The sequence below is a fragment of the Dioscorea cayenensis genome, chromosome 21 (assembly GCF_009730915.1).
Source record: "Dioscorea cayenensis subsp. rotundata cultivar TDr96_F1 chromosome 21, TDr96_F1_v2_PseudoChromosome.rev07_lg8_w22 25.fasta, whole genome shotgun sequence".
NCBI classification, from domain to species: Eukaryota; Viridiplantae; Streptophyta; class Magnoliopsida; order Dioscoreales; family Dioscoreaceae; genus Dioscorea; species Dioscorea cayenensis.
In genome coordinates this window covers 2,633,884-2,646,570 of record NC_052491.1, presented here as the reverse complement: position 1 = coordinate 2,646,570, position 12,687 = coordinate 2,633,884, and the positions used below count along the sequence as shown (strand labels likewise).

Here is a 12,687-nt window from a genome sequence, read left to right as displayed (position 1 = left end):
GTACATTATTTTATTTTTTACACACAATATTAGGTATTATTTTATGTGATCAAATCCTAGAATATTTAATAAACCTGCACAAATTTCTCTAATTAGGTTGATTAGTAAATTAATTGAGTATTCTGTGTAATCAATATCAATTATACATTCACCTGTCTTATGTTGTAATTAACCTTCACAAATCCTTAATTATGTTGTAATTAACATCAATTATAAGGCCTTATGTGCTCACCTCCTTCACCTAGAAAAAAATGGTTTTTTGTATCATTTATATACACAATATAATCAACTCTCTTGTTTTTGTTTCCTCTTCTTTTTATTAGGTTTAATTTTATTAAAAAAAATTCCTTTTATGATTAAATAGAAAAATTTTGGATGTATATTTTTTTAAAAGGGCAAAAAAAAGGAACTTGGTGATATTCTTTCCAAGGTAGACAAATACTAAAGCCAAATACATTTCTTATAGATGCTGATTTTGATAATCTTTCCAAGGTAGACAAATACTAAAGCCAAATACATTTCTTATAGATGCTGATTTTAGTTAAAATTTGAAAGATATCAACAATTAACTGAAACATGAACATAAACATGCAATTTCCAACAATATTATCGTAATAAATGTGAAAAATAAATACAAATGGATAGAAGGAAATTTTGAAATAAAAAAAATAAAAGCAAAACGACATATATCACGATGAGCCAAGCCAACTGATTATCCATTTCTTTAAAATAGGCATCCCAAAGCCACACATCTTGCAAGATTAATTATTATAACATTACATCAGACAACATAGACCAATTTAAAACAGTAATTATGGAGTATTTATTCCACCCCAAATCTCTTCTTCAAAACGAGAACAAACTCATAAACCTTATTGGGGTCAGAAAGAGTCTTGGAGACACTCTCCCCCTCCATGCACCTCTTGCCCCATGCCACAATCTTGGGACACTCCTCCTCAATGCTAAATTTGGCACGTCTCATAGGCATTGAACCATGCAACAAATGGCACTAAAGCAACATCAATGAACCCAAAAGTCTCATTTCCAAAGAACGTTTTGTCACCAAGCTCACCCTCCAAAAACTTAAAGATATTAATGAACTCTTTTTTTGCGGCGGCTTGTTCCTCTCCTTTTAGTTTCCACAGCTTAGTTCCGCATTCGTAAACCTATCATACATCAATAAATGAAAATATTTTAATATAGATATTTTAGATATTTTAGAAAATCTCAACATCATTAAAGGATACTAAAACTCTTAATTATACTCAGAAATCAAATGTTAATTTTGTATTAGAACATTTTACATTCAGAATTTTTTATTTAATTTTCATCACAGGCAAAATCATTACATAAAACTGTGACAAAAATGACTAATCACTAGTTAACAAAATTATTTAATTATAAAATTTTTATTGACTGATGAATTAAGAAAATTAAACAAAATTTATCTCATGTAAAAACCAAAAATAAAACTTTAAATTTAGTTTAAAGATTGACCAAGTAAAAGTAACCTAACCACAAGGATATTAAAAAAATAGAAATATACCTTCTTGTCGGTAAAATCAGCCCAGAAACGGGCATTAGCACGTGCAAAGGGCATAGTGGGCAGCAAAGGTGCTTTGTTGGACCAAACCTCAACAATATGCTCAACAATGATTAGTGACTGACATATGGGTTTACTACCGTGAAGCAACACCTGGATCTGCTTGTAAACAGGGTTTGATTTCAGCAGGAGCTCACTCTTGTTCATCAGATCCTACTCCTTGTACTCATAACCCACCCCTTACTCTGCCAAAGCTATTCTCACTTTGTCCAAAAGGACTCACCCATAAATCCACCCATAAATCCAACAGCTCTACTTCATTCTCCTGCGCCATTGATGAGATTGATTCACACTAGCTTTGCTTGGTTGTGATGTTCTTCAGGTTTGTAGGGTATATTTATAACGATAACAAGTGTTCTGGTGGGTTGCGTTTCCTTATCACTGCTTTCGTCATTGCATTTGGTCCCAGGAGAAAGTCAAATTTAAGCATCTGATGCCAAGCAATCTCATAAGCGGCCTCGCCGTCATTTATGAACGAAAATTTGTTGTCCTTTCTTGACAGTTCAGCTGCCATTGATACCCTTTTATAATTCAACTTTGGGTAAAATTAATGTTTTACTTTTTTTTGTTTAAATTTTGTTTGATGATACACATATTATGTATCATACATATTATGGATGTTAATAATAAATTATGAGCTTTTCTATTATATATATAATTCATTTAAAATAAAATTATTGTCATCTTTTATATAAGTATCTATCAATTGATTTTAAAAAACATATTTTACCCAAAGATTTTTTCACTTAAAGTTAAAATATCAATACCGTTTGAAGGGATAAGTAAAATATAAATAAAAGAAAAATAGAAAACATTATCGACAAAATATGATCCACTACAAGAAAATTGACTTTTTGCAATGACCCATTGCCGTCGCAAAAGATTAATTGCCGTCGTAATCGAACGCCATCGTATCTGCTTCCATCACAAAAGATACCGTTTGCAACTCACCATCGCAAATGATACATATTGCGACGGGAGAAGGCCGTCGAAAAAAATAAGATATTTCATGGCAAAAACATTGACAATTCGACGAACATGGCAACAACTTTTTTTTTGCAACGGTATTAGGCCGTTGCAAAATCATATTATTTGAGACCAAATGTGGTGGTGGCAAATGACTATTATTTTCAATGATGGGATGGGCATTGCAAAAAGTTGTATGTGCTACGAAATGATGGTCGTCGCAAATATTTAACATTTTTGATGATTTGATTGCCCTCGCAAATGGGTATTATTTGCGACTCGATTGTAACCATTGAAAATGGGTATTATTTGCTACTCGATTGTAACCGTTGCAAATGGGTATTATTTTCAACAAATTATGAGCTGTCGCAAAAGAGTATTTTCTTGCAAGTATAATTTGCAACCAAATTATGTCCGTTGCAAATACGTTTTTGAAAAATTCGGTAGCATCTACCCTGTTTTTTATGCGCCTGTATTACAATAGAATCTGAATTTTATAAAATAAACATACACAACATCAACTCCATTGCTATTGAACATTTACTCAATTGAAAACAAAAATTCAATGATAGGTCAAAATCTAAGAAATTAAAGTGTTATGAAAATCTAAAAATTAAACATTGAGTCACTAAGAATTTAAGATATCGATTCAATGCAAACTAAACATGTTCAAAAAAGTAAAAATTTTCAATCATCATCATCTTCTTCATCATCATTGCCACCACCATCGTCATCGTCTTCATCACCATCTTCATCATTATCGCCATCGTCATCATGAGGATCATCGCCTCTTCCGCAATCTTCCACGAAGCTATTGTCATTGTTGTCATTTACATTGATATTTCCCGATTCCTTTGTTATATTATCATGAGAATTAATACTCAAATCTCTAAGTCCATTAGCGCCACCCTTCAAAATAAAATAAGATAACATAAAACAAAATAATCAATAGAAAAAAATACATAGTCCTGTTACAATGTAATAATAAATCAAATACACATGCCATAAAAACATAAATTACATTGACTATAATTTTAACATGATATAACCATATATCAAATAACATCAATTAATATTAGTTATACCTGAGTAGCTATTGGTGCACTACGTACGCCCAAGCTTTGCAATATTGTTTGAACCATGACAGGTACTTGTTGCTGCAATTCATTAATAATGGATTCCATTTTCTTGAAACGACCCTCCCATTCCTCTTCTTTCCTTTTTAGATTTTCTTCACATTTTTTGCTGCAAGTTTGAGAGGAACTACTACCATAAACATCTTTTCCTTTTACACCTATACCTAATCCAAGCACACGACCATGACTAGGTTTTCCTGTAACATTGCGATAGATTTCCCATTCATTGATCAATGAGCCCTCGGGATAGTTGCAGCTTGACCTAATATTCTCCATTTGATCCCCGATAATGAAAAATAATTATAAATATTCAATTTAATAGCTCGGAGGTTAAACAATAATATTAAACAAAATCATACAAATAAATCTTTCGCTTTCTCAGCAAGCCAAGTCTCTCCATCTTTTTTTGTATGAAATTTTTTGAAACAATCAATTAGGCCTAGTTCTGAACCGGTCTCTTTAACCTATAATTATTCAAATTAATAGATATTCATTAGAAAGTAAAATAAAGATATGTATTCATAAAAAATAAAGAAATATTTAAAAATAAAATGCGTAATCACCATATCACTCCTATGTTTAGCCATCGAAACTCTACCAAGAGTGTGGATTATTTTGCGATTGTGATCGATTAACCTTATTTTTTTGTCACTTTTTGTTTTGTACACATACTAGTAATATAAGATTCTTCATTATTTTTAGTAACAAAAACAAAACACAAAAGTTTGTAGATATCAAACCTGCCAATTAGCTCCCATCCACTTATCTACCATTTCTTTCCACACATTAATAGGAATGAAAGAAGGTGGGTTCTTGTAGCGAGCTTCTCTTGTTTGGTGTTTTTTTAAAAATTGGTTTCCTTATACGCAACATCCAATCAACATATCGATATCTCACGGAATTTTCAAATGCTTGTTTCACTTCTTCTTCAGTTTGTCTATGTGAGAAACCTACAGTCAAATAGCGAGCAAAAAGTGTGTCCAACTCTGACTTTGGATATTCAGAATAAGATATCCATGCTCCATTAATTATTTTCTAAAATTATATTTCTCAAATTGTAGAATCATGGTTCTCGTTTGTCATTAACAATATATAAAGGAGTTACCATAACATCGTATATTTACCTTCCATCATATATCTCAACCTCAATTCCCTCTCCTGATTTGACACCTTTAGCTTTTCCTCTGACATTTTGTTCCCCAATAGCATGATCTATGAATTTGAAAATATTTATAGCATATAATACATAATGCATATATACATAAATATTAAAAGTTTATTTTAGTACCCTTTTTGTGTCTTTTGGTTGGGGGAGCCGAAGAACATACTTCATTAGTTGATGGATTTGATGATGGTGCTTCTGAATGATTGGGATTAGTTTCTACATTTTCTTCTTCTATTTGATTTGATATTTGATCATCTTGTAACGTTGATGTTGCCTCATTTCTAACTCGAGCTTTTCCTTTCTTTGCCATGGTTGAATATCGTTTTTGAAATCTTCAATGTGATGATTTCCAACTATATAAAAAAATAAAAAGACGAATATTAACATGCAATCAATAGATTAAATAGTATATGTGAAAATTAAGAAATCACTGAAGCATCATAAATAGATGGATACTAAAATTATTCACATAAAAAAACAATGAAACTCACCAAATGGTACAATAATAAAAAAATTAAAATAATTGGAACTGATAGAGGCTTCAATTAGTCTAATATCATATCTTCAACTCCATGTTTACTCCAATCTATATCTTCAAAATCATGGTGATGTTGTAATCCATTTGTATCATGAACTATATAGTCTTCTTGGTATGGTTCATCTTCATTTTCTGGCATTTCATAAAGATTTCTTGGCTTTGCCTCGATTACTGTAGCCCAAGTAGGATCTTTCAAGCATTTAATATAATAAACTTGAGTGACTTGAGATGCAAGAACAAATGGTTCATTCGTATGCAGTTTCTGTTTCATGTTAACAGTAACAATTCCATGATGATCTTTTTTATAACCAACACCATCCCGAAGAGTATCATACCAATCACATCTAAATAGTGTGATTTTATTCCCTCCAGTATAACGAAGTTCAATTATGTCCACTATAACTCCGTAATATGACAACTCTCCATTATTTCTTTCCCCTTTAACCATAACTCCACTATTTTGGGTTTTTTTATTTACATCACGATCTCTTGTGTGGAACCTAAATCCATTGATATAGTAGCCTGGATAACAATTTACTCTTTGTTCAGGGCCCCGTGCCAAAGCAAGCATATTTATGTCCTTTTCTTCAACATTTCCATTATATGCATCAATTATCTGCATAATATACCAAAATTCGAAACACTTGTATTAATTTTTAGCATAATCAATTAGTAAACAATATATTACAATGAAATAATTAACTTACTCTTTTTTCAAACCAAGAAGGGAATTCACGTTTGTGAATCTCATCAATATTCCTAACTCCAGTTTTAGATAGGATGCTCTTATGTTCACTATAAAAATCAAGGAGAGATTTTAACAATAATTTGATTAAATGTTTGCACTATAATTAATTATTTAAATGAGTACTTTTACCTAATAAATGATTCAGCATCTTCACAGTTTTGAAGGACATAAATAATAGCCATATTTAAAAAGCCATTACTCAACTCTTGCATCTTCAGTTTCCCAAAAGGTTGTCCAAGTCCACAGAAAATTGACATAGATGATACTCGTCTTGAATCTCCATCATAATTTCTTTCTGGATGATTGAATTTTGTTTCAATTCCATGCAACTATCGAGAACAAAATGTCAAACACTCATCAGCTAGGTAACCTTCAGCAATGGATCCTTCTGGCCGTGATTTATTACGAACATACCCCTTAAGTTTATGCATATATCTACACAAGAGGACTTGTTATAAATCCTTCAAAAGCAACAAAGGGATTAAGTAATAAGCAATTAATTTGACATTTACCTTTCAATAGAATACATCCATCTATAGTTGACTGGGCCACCAACTTTAGCTTCCCAAGCTAAATGAATAGGTAAATGTACCATAATATAAAAGAAAGATGGTGGAAATATTTTTTCTAACTTACAAAGAGTACGTGCAATTTGTTCTTGAAGTCGATCCAAATCTTCTGATCTTAAAATTTTAGAACACAAAGCTTTAAAAAACATACTTAGTTCTGTCAAAGCATCATAAACTGGTCGAGGTAATAGATCTCGTACAGCTAATGGCAGTAACCTCTCCAAAAACACATGGTAATCATGTGTTTTCATTCCAGATATTCTGTTATCTTTAACATTTACACACCTTGACAAATTTGCTGAGTAGCCATTGGGAAATTTAATTTGTTGTAACCATTGACATAAAGCTCTCTTCTCATCATTTGACAACATATAACAAGCACGAGGTAGCAATATCCTTCCATTAACTTCTTTCGGATGGAGTGGTTGTCGAATGCCCATCTCCTGTAAATCTAGACGAGCCTTCAATGAATCTTTTGTTTTACCTCAATATTTGTCAGTGTTCTAATAATATTGTCAAACACGTTTTGTTAAAATATGCATCACATCTAAGTTATGACACAACTTTTGGTTATGCTAATAAGGTAAATTGAAAAAAAATACTATGTTTTTTCCAATTATGTTCATTCCACGCCCAAGAAGTTTTTGCTTTTTTTCCCTCGCTTTCCCAAAACTCCATTTGCTTCAAAAGACGAAGTTGGTTAAGAACATCATCACCACTTAGCTATTTTGGTGAAGCTCTTCTTTCTTTTGTACCATCAAATTGTGCTGCTTATTCACACCATTTATGATTTAGTGGTAAAAATCGACGATGACCCATGTAACAAGTTTTGGCCCCATTCTGCAAATGATAATGGCATGCCTTATTATTATAGCAAGGACAAGCGAGCTTTCCTTGAGTACTCCAACCGTAGAAACATAGCCATATGCGTGGAAAATCATTTATAGTCCACATTAGTGCTCGACCTCATTTGAAAAATTCTCTTTACATTGAAGCATCATAAGTATCCACTCCGGATTCCCAAAGAATTTTCAATTCCTCAATCAATGGCCTCATGTATACATCAATGTCATTTCCTGGGCCTCTAGGTCCTTGAATCAATAAAGTTACAAATGAATATGACTCTTTCATGCACATCCATGGCGGAAGATTATAAGGAAACAAAATAACTGGCCAAATGTTGTACGCAATATTCATATTCCCAAAAGGATTTAATCCATCAGTAGCTAAACCAAGCCTTACATTTCTAGGATCACAAGCAAAATGATTATAAATATTGTCAAAATTTCTCCAAGACTCTGCATCTGCTGGATGACGTAGGACTCCATCATTTATGCATTTTTCACTATGCCACCTCATATCTTTAGCTGTTTTTGGAGACATAAAAAGTCTTTGTAATCTTTGTGTAATAAGAAAATATCTTAGTACTTTATTGGCAATTTTTTTCTTTTCTTTTATATCACTGTTTTCATTTGATTTCCATCTTGAAAAACCACAAACCGAACATTGAGTTGCATCTGAATGCTCTTTGTAGTAGATAATACAATCATTTTGACATGCATCAATTTTTTCATAATGCAAACCAAGATCACTGACCATTTTCTTTGCTTCATAGTTTGAATTTGGCATTGTTTTTCACATAAGAAATGCATCCTTCAACAATGTCAACAACATGTTAAATGAATTATTACTCCAAGCATTCATACACTTGATATGCATTAATTTCAACACAAAGGATAAGATAGAATACTTGTCACAACCAGGAAATAAAGGTTGTTTAGCATCATCCAATAATTTGAAATTTTTTTTTGCATCTTCATTTGGCTCTTGAGGGTTATTAGGATTGTGTTCTCTTTCATTTGCTATATGGGGATAGACATCTGCAATCATATCAACCATATCATCAACTTTTTTCATATCCACCTCATGTACTTCTTCCTCATAAACCAACTTATCACCATCTTCGCCATCACTATCTTCTTCTCCATGCAAATACCAAAAAGTTATAATTCCGCATAATTCCTCTATATAATAAATGGATGTGGACTTCTTCTCTAATTAGTCGATATCTATTGCAACAGTCCACACAAGGACAATTAATTTTCATGTCTTCATCTTTCACATGATCAAATGCATAATCAAGAAATTTTTCAACACCATTAAAATACTGTATGCATGATCTGGTAGGAAGATTCATCCAAGACTTATCAAGAGTCATTTCAATTTCTACAATGCTTCTTATTATCAGTATTGTTGTCGTCGGTTTCCTGTAAGTTATAAACATTACTTCTTTTTAAACTTTATTTTACAGAGATTAAGAATGAGCATGTAATATCAAGGTTTTTAGTCTATGTTGGCAAACATACTTATTGGTAATACATGAAACACCCACATGGTAATAATTTCATGCAGAAAAAAGAAATTAAATCACTAAGATATAATAGCTTTTCAAGAATTTAAAACAAAGGAACCTTGTCATGATGTTATAATCGCTTTCAAATTAGTAAATAGATAATAACTTTATTCCAAAAAAAAAAAAAATTAAATCACTACGATATAATAGTTTTTCAAGAATTTAAAATTAAGGAACCCTGTTATGTGATATTATATTGCAATAAACATTTATATTTAGCTATATTCAATACTTAAAAAAGAATTTGTAAAGAACCATTGGTTATAAATATCTAAATTAATCAAATTAATCCATAACCAACAAATCTTGAACTATATGATGGGAACATCCAACTAATTAAAGCTATAACATTATCTTACCTTTCTAAAAGATGGAACTTGTTGCAATCTTTAAGTGAAAACAATATTTACCTGCATGTTCCATTAAAAATACTGTAAGTGATTGTCTTATGATTAAAATTAAAAGTATCTGGGCATAGCATCTAAGCATTAAAAAAATATTTCTCGGATAATGAGTATGAGATAATTTTTGAAACCAACATTAGCATCAATGAATCAACTCACTCAATAATTCTTCAAAATTTGATACGCATGCAATTTTCCTTCGCACTTTTTCACAAAAATAATCCGAAAACAACAATAATAATCATGAGTTAGAAAAAATATATATATATATATATATATATTAAAACACACACATATTTAGCTATATATTGTTATAGTACACATCAAGTTGCAAATTTTATGATTTATTAATTTTTTTCTTTGATTTTTCTTTTTCTCAAACTAAAGAAAAACAATAAACACATGCATGAGTTTATAGTCATTTAAAGCGTGAATTTGATGGTTTTAAATAGATGATAACATATGTTGATGTCTTTAACCACCGATTTTTTATTAGTTGTGAACTTTAAAAAGTTTGAATAAAAGTATGGAAAGCTCTATAAAAATCTCTCTCTAGACATGTGTTAATTTTTTATACACAAATTAATATTTGAACTCCAAAATAATGATTTAAGTAAAGTAAATCTATCATTTGAACAATCTTTAGTTGGTTTGTTTAGTGTTTTATTAGTTTTGGTATACCCATTTTTTAAAAACAATATTAAATATAAAAAAATTCAAAATAAGAAAAACGTTTGTTTACAACACAAAGAAAGATAGATGTTTTCTAACACTCCATTGTGTCTTGCCACCTTTGATTAGCTAGACTTGTTGTTCAATTAGTTGACTAAGAAAGCAAGCTAGGTGGCTTGCACTGGTTTATTGTACCATGTTCATCAGAAGTGTGTACCTTTGTATGTGCATAGATGAGTTGTCAAATAACAATACCTAAGTTACAATGGAGAAACATGGAAATCCATACTCAAATAATGTATGGTAGGTAGATGGGCTTGTAATATATATATATATATATATACTAGTAAATGGTGGGTTGTATGATTGATAATTTAAGGCCATGGGCCCATTGCTAGTTTCAAGATATATGGTGTTTTAATATAACACATATTCTCTTATTATATATAATGTCACAATATGATAAAGAAGTTTTGACAAAACCCAATGAAGATTGTGACTACTTGTGTGTCCAAGAAACATATACAAACAATATAATAAGTTATAACAAGTTCACTAAATAATTAATTAATTAGGTCCCCCAAGACAAATATATATATATATATTTATATACATATATATATATATATGTAATGACAATATAATGTTACCTTTTTCCTCTTTTCTTCTCTTTCTTAGATATGTAACATGTTACATATACACACATGTTTCATTACTCTCACTTACTATGAAATGATAATTCTATTCTACTAAAATAGAACTATGATCTAAAAATGGCCACTCCAATGGTATGTCTCCTTCTTCTCCAAAGTTGACTTAAAAACACCCACACATAGAAAAATAGAGAGCAATAATTCCCTAAGTTGAGTAAGGATCTTAAAGAAGATATCGAGTGGGGTTTGAACAAGAAAAAGAAACTTATGGCTTTAGTGGATACGAGTGAATACTGAGTTCTCATAGTGGACACCACCATTAAATATACATATATATATATATATATATAGTATATTAAAAAATATATGAATATTTTGATTTTTAATAAATCAGGTAAGAGGGACCCGTCACCTTTTGCTCAATTGATAGTGTAATATGCATGTCTCAAATGTCTCTGAGCAAGTGAGCATGTCCCTTTCTTACTTTTTCTCTCCATTATTAATTAGTTCACAACTTATAACTGACTTAATATCATTTTCTTAGGGACCACCATGCCACCATCATTTCTAATCACCTTGTCAACTTATTCCCTCTCTGCATGCCATTCATTCAACTTCAATGCAAACTCGGATCATCATCTCTTATTAATTACTAATATCTAAATAGTAACAACGAGTAAATGTTTTTGGAGATAAAGATAAGATCAAGTCATATATTAAAAATGATATGTTGTGGGGAGAAATCATATCAAAGCAGTTTAAAAACTATATCTAGTTTAGTTTAGTTTATAAACAAGAATATTGATAAGTTCTTGTGCGATATGAATGCGAGCGTTCATTCCCTTATGTTGAACATTACTTTTTCTCAGGTTTTTACATTAATATGTGTGTTTTTATATTACTTTTATGCAGGTAGGGTTGTGAGGCCGGGTATGAAGGAAATAGGCCAATGTGGATCATAATGCACCTATTTTTGGAGGAGATCTTGCTAAGGTTCAAATGTGAAGACATAGGGTCGGTGTGAGATGCTAGAGTGTCGCTGCCAGCCTCCTCGTATTCGAGTGAGCACATTCATTTGGAGGGCACAAAAGGCGAGTCACACTCGAGCATTCCGACTTATGCATATAAGAACAAGAGATCCACCAACATGTACATCATTGAAGAAGCAAGTGATTCACGGCGTAAGCGTAGTGCCCGTTTGCGTTACCCCAATGAAAGTATGGAATTTGGGAGTATTTCCGGCAAAGTACTGTAGTAGGTAATGTAGCAAACAATTGTTGTAAGTACTGTAGCAGCACTTTTCATAGCCGGCCGAGAAATCAGAGAAACAAAGAATCCACACGGGCGTGTGGAAATTATCCACACGTGTGGAAATTCCGCAACGGCGTGTGACATCATCACACCGATGTAGTCGCCCGATTCAACCCTATTTAAAAGCCGATTTCAGCCCCGATTTCAGTATTCTCTTCTCCATCTTTTCCCCAACTTGCGAGAGGGCTTCAGCTAGGGTTTCGAGGGGTATTGGCCAAGGTTTTGGAGAAGTTCTACGGTTCCAACATCGTGATTCCATTAGGAAGAAGGTTGGTAGGGGAGCTTCGATCGAGGCGTATCCTATACCGGACGAAGGAATCCTTGGTCGCAAAAGGTCAATTTTCTTGTAGTGTGATGTAGAGAGTGATTTCACAAGTTTAAGAGGTGACCACCTCACAACTAGGCCAAACCAATGTTTTCAAACCCGTAGCGAACTGGCCGGTCGGACCGGCAAAATCGGAAACCGGCCATTAGTCCGGTCCAGTTCTATACAAATTATCGACTGGGTG

The 12,687-nt window shown here is 32.0% G+C and overlaps 1 long non-coding RNA gene and 1 pseudogene across 1 annotated transcript; both read right to left on the bottom strand.

The window, feature by feature from the left end:
• Positions 1–823: 823 nt before the first annotated feature.
• LOC120252507 lies at positions 824–1,877 on the bottom strand (annotated as a pseudogene).
• Positions 1,878–4,831: 2,954 nt separating this feature from the next.
• LOC120252582 lies at positions 4,832–9,548 on the bottom strand. The gene is made up of 3 exons (XR_005534058.1): positions 9,498–9,548; positions 4,994–5,223; positions 4,832–4,917 (listed from the first exon to the last, which is right to left on the bottom strand). It is a non-coding gene; the product is annotated as an uncharacterized LOC120252582 (long non-coding RNA).
• Positions 9,549–12,687: the final 3,139 nt, after the last annotated feature.